Source organism: Diadema antillarum, unplaced genomic scaffold (genome assembly GCF_040938485.1).
Source record: "Diadema antillarum isolate AM-2024a unplaced genomic scaffold, OU_Dant_1.0 scf00000009, whole genome shotgun sequence".
Taxonomy (NCBI): domain Eukaryota; kingdom Metazoa; phylum Echinodermata; class Echinoidea; order Diadematoida; family Diadematidae; genus Diadema; species Diadema antillarum.
The window spans coordinates 2498540-2513878 of NW_027270898.1; positions in this window are offsets into that span (position 1 = coordinate 2498540).

The window sequence follows — 15339 nt, forward strand, 5'->3', positions numbered from 1 at the left end:
CAAAAATCAAATCAAATCATCTCAATGAATATATTTTCTTTACATAAAAATAGGAGTAAAATGACCCATCCCCCCAATGATTACGAAACCAACACGTCCTACGTAAACCCTGATACGATAATTCCTCTAAAACTGACTTCAGAAAATGTTTGTGATATTCTACTGAGTAAGCTATTTTGTGTAAAAATCCAGTGTTTGAAAACGACGGCCTGTCACAAACAATGTATAACTCTACAGTGCGTATAAGCCTAGGTAACCTATACCCGGTACTTGTACAAATACAAAAATAATACAAAACTTAAAATACGTACAACATCTATGCACACACTGGGGGGAAAATAATGACAATGTGTACAATTTATATCACACATGACAGTTTTTTCATGATCCTTAGGTAGAATCTGATATACGATGTCTTTACGAAAACAATATGGTAAAATGCCGATGAAATATTATTTTTTGTTCGTGAAAATATGACTTACTACACTTCACATCACCCTGCACCAGATATCATCAATGTATGCATGCATGTATGCATGTATGGTGTGCTATTACCCGCAGTTTTATCGTGACATAAAATATAATGCTGCATTATACATAACTATAAAACAGATAGTCGGAAATGACTATTGAGCCATATCTTTTTGTTCAATCATCAGTACAAAGGGCATAAAAATGTCAGACAGGCAAACTATGGGATGTTTTCTAAATACGGAAAATCTTTTTCTAAGATTTCGCCAATTTTCCAGAAAAAATGTCCCTCAAAATAGCCACGTAGATGCCATAAAAACTAAGGATTCATGAGTATTGAATGTCGGTCGCTGCCACAAAGGGACGGCTTCTTCCACATTATAAGCATGGCTGTGGCGCCCAAGCGCACCACAGCGTATGGCGTTTCAATTGACTTTTGCTATCTATGCCGATGATGACGTAGTTCGGACGCGCTTCATAGAAGGTCGTTCCACTCTTTGCACGTAATGGCCCACTGCCCCAAGTACACACACACATACACACACACACACATACATACACACACACACACACACACACACACACACACACACACACCACACACACACGTCTAAGGCGAATTACGCTCCTATCTACGTACACAGCCACTTTCCCTCGTGCTACCGCATCAATACAGCATGTGGCGCGGTGAGTACTTCTTCATATAGCGACGCAGGGCACTTGCTTGCTATATTTTTACGTGAGGCAGCTATAAATAGATGCCTCTCGCACTGAGATGTAATTTGTGCATTATTGACGTCATTCTGCATTGGAGGGCGTCCTTGACGAAAAAAAATGGATACCCTTGTCACGTGATCACTTCCATCATCAATTAGTTGTCATTGAAAATGACCACAATTCCATACTTAATGTAAGAACTTGCTATTTTCTCTTTTTTTTCCCCCAAGAGCAAGACAAGAGGGAAATGTTTGAACCGAACCTTTTGGAAGAGAGAAGAGTGGCAGATAATTAAGAAATGTGGACGATTTGGACGATATACACGAAAGATTATCTTTACATAAAATATCCTCGGCGTGGGTAGATTTCTTCTTAGAATATGTTCAGTTTGACTGATGTCTCATAAACGTTGGCAAGGGAGTTTGGTTGAAGACGATTGCGCGTCATGTGATTAACAGATTTGAGCGGGCTTTACTATGCTTAATAGTTCTTTCCACGAGTTTTCGTCTTTTTATATGACTAATAGCGGAATGATGTCACAGCAAGAAAAAAAAAAAATTACCCAGAGTATTACACCCTTTACTACGTCACTCAGAAGAAGATGCCAAAGCACAAGATTATAAAAACACTTGAAAGTCTGATATCTAAACTACATCCTGTCAAAAATAATATCTTTATATTAAAAAGAACATGTCTGTAGTCCCTAATACTTGCCTGTGTGTAATCTTCAAAGCTGCAGTGATCAAACTGTCTTTATCTTTGCTGATATTAGCTCTGCATTGTTTGAATAACGGTAGCCGTAAAAGACATGAAGACATAACAGGAGCTAAAGAGCGTTTTTTACTGCACGTAAATGAAAAATATCCGAGGCGTCATTTGGAAAAAACTGTCCAACAAAGCCATGATAAACATACCTGTTATTTTGTTGCTATAGCACAGCTAGATATCTTCCTGCAAGTTATGTCAATCGTAAAAAAAACGTAAACAATCAATCGTAAATAAACTTAATTTTGAATCCACAGAATCATGCATGTAACCTTGAGTTTTTATGGACCCCTCCATACCCCTTGCAGGTATAAGTCTTCGAACGAACACATGGTATGCACGAGTCACGTATGACGTATTAGTATTGTAATGCAGGCCTACATCCATTATACGCACATATTGCATATTCATTTTGGAAATTTAGCATATAAACAGGTAGGTTTACACTAATTAAATACGAAAATCATATTAACGAGGAAAAAAAAAAAAACCCATGAGGATCAGGGGGAAAACACTGATATAAAGAGGAATGAGTAATAAACATGGCAGAGATGTTGTAAGTCCTGGTCAAGCAATGCTTATCGAGAGCTATTGAGGGGCACTGTTATAACTCGAAAATTATATTGCTGATGACTAACTGATCATTATTATCTTATGCAAAGCTTATCGTCGTGCAGCGAGTCGAGTGGTAAGCCAAAAGACAAAGTCCAAAGTTATCAACAGCACTTATGAGGACCGTGTTTTTGGCAGTGCTATACAGACAGGCAGAAGAGGACATACATCTTACATATCACGGCTTCTTATACAGAGCAATTGTATGCTGGTGAAGACATGCTTGATGAAGCTCCTATTGGCGACAATGAATAATAGCTGCACAATACATGCATGGAGGAATTTAAACAGATTATCGGGCATTTGATCTAGGCATTTTCAACCTTGCCCTTGTTTACCAGACAACTAAGGCAGAAAAAGTCAGAGGAGCTTGAGAGACAAAGATAGAAGAAAAAGAAGAAGAAAGAAGAAGAAATGACTATTGATGTCGTATATCATTGTAATGATCGCAATGTTTGAGGATTTCGGAGACCTTATTTTACATTTTGTGTATCAAAAAAGTTCAGTCATCTGGTTAAGAGCCTCTTTATCGTCGTGCATCATGGGTACTCCATCACTGTGTATCTGTTTCCCCTCCGCATCAAGTTCACGATATTAGTTTCTGCTTTGAAGGTTTTGGTCATATTGAATTCAAGTGAATGGAACGGATCGGGATCAATGATTTTAAATGTGCTTGTTTTCTGAAGGTGAGGCCGGATTAACGTCATGGCCATACCAAATAATCGCTGAGCGTGAATGGCAAACATTCTTCTCTTCTACCAATATTGCAGTCCAAAGAAAGTTCCCTGGGGGCTTTACCGGTAGATGGCAGACCTGTACATAGTATTATTCATCCCCCCCCCCCACTGCCAGTTTTTCCTACTAGCACGAAAAATAAAAGACATGTGTGATATTAGGTCGAGCAGCAGAAAGGCGTTAACATCATAGAATGAAATGATTGTGTTAAGACCATTAAAAAAATATCATGCTCATCGTCATACCCTTGCCACAAGCGTTCATGTCATGATACTTGTTTTTATCTTTAAGGCTCGATCTGATTCAAATGATTAATTGCTATGATAGAAGTAGAGTATAATTCCTTGACAGGATGTAATATAGAATATGCACCGTAGCACATTGCAGGTAGGCCTATGGACAGCAACAGCAAACAGACGCAGATACACACACTCGCACACATACACAACTAAACAGACAGACTGATAGGCGGACATACAGGCGCACATAGACAAAGGGTATCGAAAACCACATCCACTATAGTAAAAAGCAGGACAGCACAGGTGGTTAGGTATGATATTTTGCCACAGAGTCACGACACGCTTCTACGACCGCGCTGTACCAACACACCGCGTTTTACTCCAGGAAGCGCAGAAAACGTATGTGTACCATCTATGTGCATTCGGGCACACAGTTCCTATGCCTGGCTGCACGATGAATAGGGACAGAGCGAGTGGCACATACATTGTACGTGCAATCGTATAGATAGGCATAATGCACATATACCTGACATGGTACTGAGACTTGAGGCCTATGCGTTATCACCGATACATCTCTTAAAGTGACAGTACTGACACATATATCTTTAAGTCCTGACTCTCAGTTGGTTAGAGCTCGTATATCTGCTGAATAATCATACCTACACACAAACAAACAAACGCACCCATATTCTATACATACAGACATGATTTTGCAGGTAACAATTTTCACGATTATTAAACTACTGAACAAGTCTTCACGACAGTATATTCACAGGGAAGTGATGCTATTTATACTTCACTCACTCCTGTAAACATGCCTGGAGATTAACTCCTGTTAGACACTGATTATCATTTCCACATTTCTTCACTATGTTAATGCATAAGGGAGCTGAGAAAAATAATCGCTAGGAAATGAAGCATTGGGATTTATCAGTCCATGCCAATGAACAGTATACGGGCTCATTATCATAAATCATGCTATGAAAATAGGCCTGTACACACATGCGGACAGAAGGTCAACCCTGTTGGGCGCGTACAAACACGTTTAATTTCGATTTGTTCAACCCAATTACGAAGTTAGCTGGGAAATATATACAATGGGGAATACCAAGGGAAGAATGACGATAACACGTAGGCCCTATAATGAAAGTTTTCGGACCCGACCCCATAATGAAAGAAAATTTATTGGCTATGGGACACATTATGACGAAAATGGCAGGCAAACAGAAACATAGATTACCAAATTTGCAGATAGAGACATAAATCCCCCCAAGAAAACAAAAAACAAAAAATAAAAATTGAATGAAAATAAACAAAAATGAACGCCAACAATACACGCACACACATAAATAACTACATACCTTAACACTAGACTGTGTAGAACCTTTTTTTTTTGTACAGTGTCAACGTATTACATTCTATTACACAAAACGTTTTTTTTATAGAAATAAGTCATCATGAAACATGACCAAAATTATGCCATCTATATAACGCATGTATATGGGAAGATAAGTGCATTAACCATTAATGATCAATGGTTAAAAAAAAGTGTAGGCCTACATTCATGACATATACTTCTATTGCTTAGGCACACCTGTTTATAATCACATATCATTAACCGTGTTGGATGATTCTTACATATCAATTAGCATCAGCGAAGACGTTTCGAATTACCATTCTGTCCTTACAAGTGTATACCAGGGAGGTGAGAACCTCCCTTGTGTTACGAAACGCATATCATATCATTACGTACAACGTACACGCAACTATAATACGTAAGCGCCTTTACAAACATGGACACACACACAGAAAAGCACTCAGGGGCCTCGTGGTATATACGTAATTTTGTCAATTATCACGAAATAATTTAAAGGAAACAATAGCCCAAATATCAATGTAAATCAGGCGAAAGCAGCATTAGTAGAACACATCAGTAAAAGTTTGCGGAAAATCGTTGAATCTATTCAAAAGTTATGAATTTTTAATGTTTCGGTGCCGTCATCGCTGGTTAAGGAGACTATTACACTTCATGACGTAATTACGGACAACAATGTAAAGAAAATTCAATACATTTTCACTTTTCTAGCAGAATTACAGAGCACTTGACTTACCTCTTTCAGATATCAGGGGGAATAATACCCTTAACATAGTCAGTATAACAAGTTGATGGAATGTGTTCTTTTCATGAAAAATGAAATTTTGTGGAATTCTCCTGTTTTCTTTCTGTCGTTGTCCATATATAACGCCGTCATGAACTGTAGTAGTCTTCTCATCCTGTAATGACAGCACCGAAAATAAAAGAATTCACAACTTTTGAATCGAATGTCTGATTTTCCTCAAACTTTCACCAATGTGTTCTCCTAATATTGCTGCTTTCACTCAATCCACATTTATATTTGGGCTTTGGTTTCCTTTCAAGCAACAATAGCACTTCGATACGCTAGTAGTGGGAGGGTTAACGGCTGTTCAACATGTGTACATAATATCTCAAGGACAGCACTGTTCTTTCCATGCGAACCACGCCTACCTCCGAAGTGTGTCGAAGTTACCCGAACCAGCTGATCGGGACGATAAGGTCCCAAAGGACGCCCTTTCGTGCGGTCTCAATGACAACGTTGCGAAGTTTGGCAGACAACACCATTCCTCGCATACCAGACCCCAATATTTTTCACCGCCAAGGAGTATCCATGGTAACCAATGTGGACTGTGGACCCAAATATTGCACTTTGCAAGAGTACAGCTCGCACCCGTAGGAAGAGAAAGAGAGAGAGAGACAGAAAAACAGAGAGACAGGGAGAGACAGACAGGGGGTGGGGGAGACGATTACTATCGTAGTCAGAAAAAAAAAAGTAACGGGACCACTCGGAGTATAGTAGTTCGCGCCGATTGTGTCCCTACTCTGAACTTGACACAACGGTGGCTCGGCATTCAAGGTCTGACAAAAGCCCTGATATAAAGTTTGTTTGTGTTTGGTCGAATAGTTCCTCGGCTGCTTGGCAACAGTTATTGTCTGCCGTTTTGGCGGAACAATCTTCCGCTGCCCTTGGTTTTTTATTGGAAGTCAACAGAGGATGGCATGATGCTGGTTTCTACAGCAGGTCTGGGTATACAATCAGACCAGACAGGAAAAAATAAATCGCTGATTTCTTCCATGGCATAGTTTTCGGAAGTGGCCTTCTTGACACGTATTGAGGTCGAATCTTCCATTCACGCTTTGGTCAGAAATGCTTTGCTTTCTTTAGGTCTATTCTTATCTTATCGAGAAAAACTTTCCTCATTAACGAACACCTGAACGCGTTCTTTCAAAGTGCACCGAGGCTGTTGCTTTGGTTACAGATATTTTGGACACAAAACCTAGCGTTTTATTTTCACAGAGGCTAAATCAAGAAAGTAACATTATTTTTGGTTCCAGGCCGCTATTCACATCATTGCTAGTAGTGCAAGTATATCAACACACAATAAGAATACAGAAACTTCTAGTCCTATATTTCGCAATGATTTCACACTAATTGGTGTGACTTTACTTTCCAATTTCCAACAGGTAATATTAAGGGGTGAATTGGAGTGAGAACCGAAAGTTCGTATATCAACCACTGTTCTTCTCTCTCTTCTCTATTCTACTCTATCTTGCAAGGATAAATGACAATAAGTCTTGGTTATCAACCCGGGTAATATAGGCCCTATAGTTATATAATCAACCTCCCACACGTCTGCTAGATGCTACCAAAAGTATCATGCAAGCATGACTGGTGACACGTTACTATTTATATACTTTTTCGTTTTCAAATTTTCATTCCTATTTCAATTCATTTCACAACTTTTTTTTTTTTAAGAACACAATGTACAATACAAACGAAAATACAACAATCACTCATAGGTTGTTGTTGTTGTTTTTTTTTTTAGTTTCTGAGGAAAATCAACTTTTACATAAAAATTCAATCGATCATTTAGATGCAAAACACAGTACTGTTAATACAGTCCTGTGATTTGTTTCAAACATATTTTTTTATTTTGTTGGAGGGGCGATGTTGATAATTTTAAAGACGTTAAGTAGAAAACGGCTGAACTTTTTTTCGTCCACCGGAAATCGCACACGAAGTAACACACAGTGTTATATAGTACGAAGCCATACACGTCTTCTTGATTGACCAAGGCAGCCTTACTTAATCACGTCCATAACCTCGAAAATTGCAAATCGTTTGTTACTGCTTCATCTAATGATAGGATGGTATCAAGCCCACATTCTCCATGCACAAACTGAATTACTGTATACATTGTCTAATCATAGCACAGTGAGACATGCAGAACGAGAGCATATCCGGGGTCATGCAGTGCTAGCCTTACTTCAAGGAGGTGGGCGGCTTCCATTTCGCCTTCATCGTTTCCTATTCCTATTAGCACGGTGCGAATTTTCAGGTGATCATCTTATTGGTGTCGAAAGGGGATCTGCTTCAGACTAGTGAAAGCACAATATTGCTGGTTGGCATAGCGACCAAACGCAGTGGACTTATACGACTATAGATTAACCACAAAAAGCCATGCCTTAATTGCTTCAGGGTTCCACGTCTAGTACACGTATTGGACAAACTTAAAAAGAATAACAGATTACGTCTCACGTGGTGGGTCATTCTCTAAGATTCTATTCATCGTCTCAATGTCTCAGTGATGTTAGGAAATTGAACGTCCTTCAATAACGCCATGCACGGGACGACTCACAAGACTCAAGCTGGGCTGGAAAACAACAACAACAATAACAACAACAACAACAACAACAACAACAACAACAACAACAACAACAACAAACAACGACAACAACAGACCAATGATATAGGCCTATCCCCTAAACCTTTCCCAAGTTATCCAACTCGACACCTTTACCCACCCAATGATTCGTTCTTCTCCTTAGAATTTGCAGAACATTATACAGTATCACTTGTACCTCTCTTATGCCACCTATTTCTTCTACGCACTTTCACCTAAAAGTAGAGCTGGATCGTACAATAGGTTGTTTCATTGTTGGGTCATGTTCTTCACAGTACAGGCATGCAGGGGAAGAAAAAGTCCTATATATATTAAATTCCGTGAGAACGGTGCCCAAATCATTACACAAGTATAAAACTTTAAGACAAGAATGAACAATATTCGTTTCGAAATCAGCTGGTGATGGTGTTACGCGAGTGTAGTAATTGTCGATCTTTCCCTTTGTTACTGGGATTACTAAGTGTAACATCATATTTGCCACGTGCGATTTTCCAGAATTTGCTGATAATATCCAAGCAACCGGGGAAAGGATAGGGAAGCGTTTCCGCTTTGTCTGAAGCAGGCTTTCCGGTAAACTCAAACAGGTTTCGAACGCAGGACTTCTACACGGTGACTCAATAACCCGACAGACGTTCGTGCTTGTCAAAGTTGTAACTCGCGTGATGCAAACATTATACATGTATTAGAAGCCGAAAAGCAAACGTAGATTTCTCTTTTTTTTTCTTATTTGATACTATGATAGCTTTGCCCTGTCTCATTATTACTTTCTTTCCTATAATTGGATAAGATCCTGTGATTTTTATCATATTAATCTATTCTTGGGTAAGATCCTATGATTTATATCATATCTATCTATCTATCTATCTATCTATCTATCTATCTATCTATCTATATCTCTCCATCTACTAACAGGGATGAAATGACAATAATCATCCCGATGAACGTGGAGTGACGAGGCCTTATACATCTAGTGTCTTCTCTGCCCAACTGAGTGGTGGTTATAATTATCTTGTTTATCTTCGAAGATATCGTTTGTTTGTTTGATTTTTTCTTGGTATTTTTGCCGTTGATTATCATAGTGATTGCAGGAAAGGACTTACAACGAGATAATATCATGTCAAAGTGTTTTCATGATAAATTACTTTTTTTTTAAAGTTATTCATACATGTAAAAATAGAACCATATTGGCATTTTTGACAGTTAAATCGCACGCAATGTTGGTTCACTTTCTGAAAGGAATTCTGACAAAGGCATTTTTGAAATAACTATATCTGCAAGATTATGATAAGTACTGTACGAGAGATGAGAATTCTAAAGAAATCCTGGACCCTAATAAGTGCATTACATAGATATCATGACATCAAACATACTATATGAAATCAACTTGAATACTTGAAAATGTGAGCGAGAAGGATGAAGAGCTTAGTGGACAAAGAGTGGAATAACTTAATGAAACTTTAAAAAACTTAGGTTTATTTAATAACAATATTGAAGAAGTCTCAAATACGACTTGCTTCTGCATGCCGTCACTTTACAGACGGTCCAATTGGACACTTCTAGAGCTATGACCAACTTCAAAAACTTTATCACACACTCGACACAAAAGAGCGTACCTCCCCCCCCCCCGCCTCACACACACTCATACATGCACATAATCTTCACTCAAAGAAACTATCTCGCATTAATTATTTTTCGATAGAGATAAAGTGTCTCTTGCTCAACAATATCTGTGGGGAAAATTATAAGGAAATGTTCCCCCATACTCATATAAGTGTAATTTCACACCAGTTTCAAACAGATTGCAAACGTGGAAATCTTCAGATTGGGCATATTTTCATCTTAATCGGACTTCAAATATGGCAGCTATAATTTTTTGTGGTTTCACACATCTCCATACAGAAAAAGTCATATCCGTTGCAAACCACAAATTATGCAAATTAGATGATGTCATAGTAATATCACCTCACCTCTCACTCATAATAGTTTGAACAAGAAAAAAAAAATGACAGTAATAATTTTTGGTCGATCGTTCCGAAACTACAACTATTTCCCCTGAAGATCATCATTAGGTCGTTATATTCAACACAGACACGCAAACACACACACAAACACACACACAAACACAGACACATACACAAACACATACACACAAATTCATATGAAGAATGCGACACATTTCAATGCCATGTCAAACAATAGGAACTTCAGGGGAAGCTGTCTTATTTGCATATAATTGGAGATTTAAGTGTCCAAATTTGCAAATGTGGTTGCGACTATTATCCGTGCTTCATAAATACTGTGAACCTTTCTCCTTTTACGTCTCCTCTATGCAACATTCTCATTCACGTCTCTGATTACGTTGAAACATGCACTCTTCTACTTATTCAAGTTTACTCTGAAAATCAAAGTACGAGTTTTTGTTGCTGTTTGTGTGTTCAAAGAATCAATATATAGGTCAAATGTAATCAAATATCTGGACTGGTGAAGGAATACAATAATCGACAGGCTATAGTTACTTTATAACATAGTTTGGCGTTGTCAGCGTAAATTATTTTTATCTATTTTGGGGGATCAAAACAGAAAGCTTAAAACTATATACTCATACGACCGTGCAGCTGGAATTATGGTGAAATGATGATCAAAACTTGACTCACACTTGACTTCAAAACACACGCTCCTTCAGGCGGAAGGGATCCACCTTCGGTGAAATAGGCCTTCGTTCTTTTGGCAAACAAACAGGAATTTTGTCAGACGGTAGACAAGTGCTTCGGAAAGCAGTGTACGGGATAAACCACGGGGCAATGCTCACATGGCCCATACAGCGTGTCCTGAAACGCGAGTTATTTCCACACACCGTGTAGCCCAATAATTGTCTCTGTGGACCTTAGCACTGTGGCAACGCTGAAAACAGCACTGGATCAACACATACCAAGAAGTGACATCACGCACCTTTTTTTTTTCTTTCGATATCTTTCTTTCTTTCTCTCTCTTTTACAGCCAGGGAAACTAAACATGCACCTTGGAGTTTGGTGTGCTGGCAACGGGAACCCCTTGGGTCAGGTCATCACCCCTGTATTAAGCGACATTACAGCCGCAGAAAGTGGAGACGTTCGTGGCGGATACAGGGCGAGTCAGCAATAGTCGATCCATCGAATCACATTAGCTTTGCAAGTTGCAATAATTTGTCGAATGGGCAAGATTACCCGACACTTTTCAAGACGGACCCACCACTGCCCAGGTAAACAGTGCCGAAGCATTCTCAACGTTCCGTCATTTTTCAACAGAGGGAAACGTTTACTCACGGGGGAAACAAAAAAAAGCGTGTCAGCAATATTATTCACAAGGATTCAACAAATTACCGAAATGACAACATTATGATATATTACGCTTCCTCAATTTCAGACCTGTACCACCAATGCCAAACCAGAGAACCACAAAATCCACTCTAGTCCTTCAGTACAGCAATATTTAATATTTCCTTTATGGAAAAAAAAAAACATGGAGAAACATCCGTTGACGTCGCTGATACGGTAAAATGATACAATCACAAAGACAAAACGGAATCAACATTTCCCCCATCATAATCATACACGAGGAGCGATCGACAACACATTGTTTTGAACTGCAAACAATTGCGAATTATTGATCACTATTACCAACGACGACTGTGGTTATGTCTCCTTAATCAAAATACAAACAAGCGGAGGAACGTTGCCAAAATCGAAGACCACAAACTATGGTGCAACAAGTAGATAGTCACCGCAACTAGTCACACTCTACTCGCGTGCATTACAACATTATTAATTGCTCTCCTGGATGACCTTACTTGACCTTTCGAGGGCCTCTCGAGAATCACTCAGCACATCACAGTGATCACATAGGCCGAAGAATCTTATGCCCTACTCTTCCGTCATCTTCACCATACTATATGTATATCATTACATCATAACTGAGTACATGTATATCACAAATGCCATGATTATAAACTGCTATCTTACAGTGCTCTGTGAATCGCCTCTGGACCATAGTGTCTGAATCATACCTGATTAATACACGTTCCCTATACCCCTATAGAATAATATGCAGCACCCCAGAAAAAAGAGGGTGGAAAGCAACCATGCGTTTGGGAAGGAACTAACTGAATTATAGGACTGTCTTACATCATACATAACTATATTAAGATCCGATTTGAGTTGAAATTTTCAGTAGTTGCGTATAATTTCATCGCTCCTATTTCTTACAACGATAATGATGAAAATAATAACAATGATGACGAGAACAATAACATCAATAAAAATAGGAATAATGAAGAACGTGAGAGTATATTACAATTATAACAAAGATAACAAAAATAATATAATGGCATTATCACTGTAATGTTATCACTTTATCATCACCGTCATAAAAACTGTTTAAACCATCTTCACGGCTGTCATCCTTATAGTTATTGTATTTTGAATACATCGATGTAGATTTTAATTATTGTATTTCTAATAGTTATACCTACATAAAAGATGGTGCCATGAAATAGTTCATGAAGGTATTATTTGTATTCACAGTTCTATAATCTTCAGGCAGTGATAGGATATTGCGTTTGACAACCTCGATTGCCTTTTCCAATTAATCAAAATGATACAACAGTCCTCTTCAGCGGGAATTACAATTGTACAATAAGGTTTTGACATGATGATTGCAGGAGTGTTGAGCTTATACCAGAAATGTTTTAATGGCAGACGTTTCGTCGAAATATTGTGAGCGTATAACAAGAAAAGCTGCTTTTCACGTCTTTCTGGAAATATTTATGGAACAAAAAAGACTGGAATGCGGTTACTTAATATGACACAGTGTGAAGTGTAGATTATCAATGTGATTATAGATTACGAGTTTTTTGTTTCGTTTTGTTTTCATTTTTCTACTGCAGGGGAGTGGGTCGTAAGCCCTTTTCAAATCCAGGCTCGACTCGATACGCACTGGTAAGCTTGGACTGAGAATACAAACGCCACTAAGGGTCAGACTATTTTGTCCATTCGAAGGCCGAGGAGTGTCCTTCTAAGAATAAATAGCCATTCACAATCGGATTGATTTGGGGGACTGATGGAAAGGATCTATTGTTACGACACATCCTTCACAATGGATAGAGAGTGTCCGTACCTAGAAAACAGGGCTCGGTTATCTAGAAGTCGTTGGATTAGCACAAGGCGTGACCGTCTAAACGCTGGGACACGTCAGCGAGATAGCTTCCCCAATTTCTACACACCCTGTCCGATTTTTTTCCCCTCATGCCCGCTCGCTTCGACAAGACTGACTGCCCTAGCAGCGGTATTATGTACTTATGATTCATACAAATACTGGGATTGCCAAAAAAGTTTGTCATTGTAGGCCCCTCGTGCTAAACTTCGTGTCCTTGGCAACGAGAGAAACGGGGTGACTAAACACAGACTCGAGACAGCGGCCTGGCTGGCTGGGTTTCTGGCGAGCCGATTTCGTCTTTGCCATGTTTCATTTCTTAGGAAACAGTTTCTAGGTGTTTTGTTTTTAAATGCTGTTCATGGAAGTAATAATGATCTCATGCAAAGTTAGGCAAAAACATGATTATGTCACAAATTGATATTGCATTGATGATAAAGGAGCAAAGAAAACGGGATTCCATCGGGATGTTCATTATATCTGCTAAAAATAATGGCTTACCTACACTACATCAGATACTATTCTAACACTCGGTATGTTTGCAGGAAATAAACCTCTACACTTGATACATGGGAAGTAAAAATGTAACCGCTGCTATATGCCCGACCGCAGTGGTTCTTGTGCGTGATATCGGTAAATTATGCAGATGTAAATATAGTATAGTTTTGCATATCAATACACTGTTTGTGAAGGAAGTCATTTACTTCCTTCTTTTAACTTGGCGCGTGAATGGTCAACGCTATCAAAACTAACACTCGACTGAAAATAGTTATATGGCCTTGGCAAGTGTATTCTATCGTCTCTATTCATAGTGTGATTCCAGAGATTAATTATTATGCATGCAGCTCGACTGATGACCAACGTCGAATATTGGCTATTTGCCTAGGTACCTATATGAACATGAACACGCGACTAAGCGCTAATTAGGAACCTACAAACTGTACATAATTACAGGCTTTGAACAACTGATAAATATTATTTTGATCAACACCTGTCCAACGGTAAATTTGAGTGTGGTGGTCGTATTGCTATACAATGAGCACTAGCAGGTCTGTTGTACACATTGTAATTCGTGGCTTTACCATAGACCCGCCTGTAGAGGTCATTATTCCGTAATCATTGGACAGGTTGAAAATATTTAATTTCTATTTTGACAGGTTAATTTTTTGATCGGTCTCGAGGATGGAGATGAGGTCATGCTGTGCTTGGAATACTCTTCGGATTTCTTTCTTTCTTTGCATTAAATATCATGTGATTGCAAAGGGGGTCGATTTCAGTGAGAAAAAAAAAATTCTCCAGATAACTCAGATTGGTAAAGAGCATTGTATAAATGAAATAAATCATATTTCAATAATCATAATGTCAACACATCTCTCGTGATAAAATCCTCATTTAACCTTATATGTATTGTCCCTGTTGCAATGATTGAGTTTGTTGGTGTTTAATTTAACCGTGTCTTAAGAAAACTGAGAAGTGAATTTGCTATAAAACATCACCTGAGACAACACACGAAATACCTCGTTCATGTCCTGCCTGTGTAACTACATCGGTCCAGGGGCTGGTAAATAGCTGTGGTCTACAATCCCCACAACCCATGAATGTGTTATATCCATACACCCTAATTTACACGCCTTCCTTTGTGCGTGTAAACTCCATAGCAATATTTCTGCTAAAGCCCCTAAACTGCACGTAAATACCCCAAAAGATGTGAACTTATCATTTGACAACGTCATTTACCAGAAATCAGGAGGGAGTATATACCAAGTCATGCACATACGACTGAAATGAAAACTCGACAGCCGCTGTCTAGCGACTGCTCGAAATGCATTTCATACGCAGTAAGTGAGTTGTG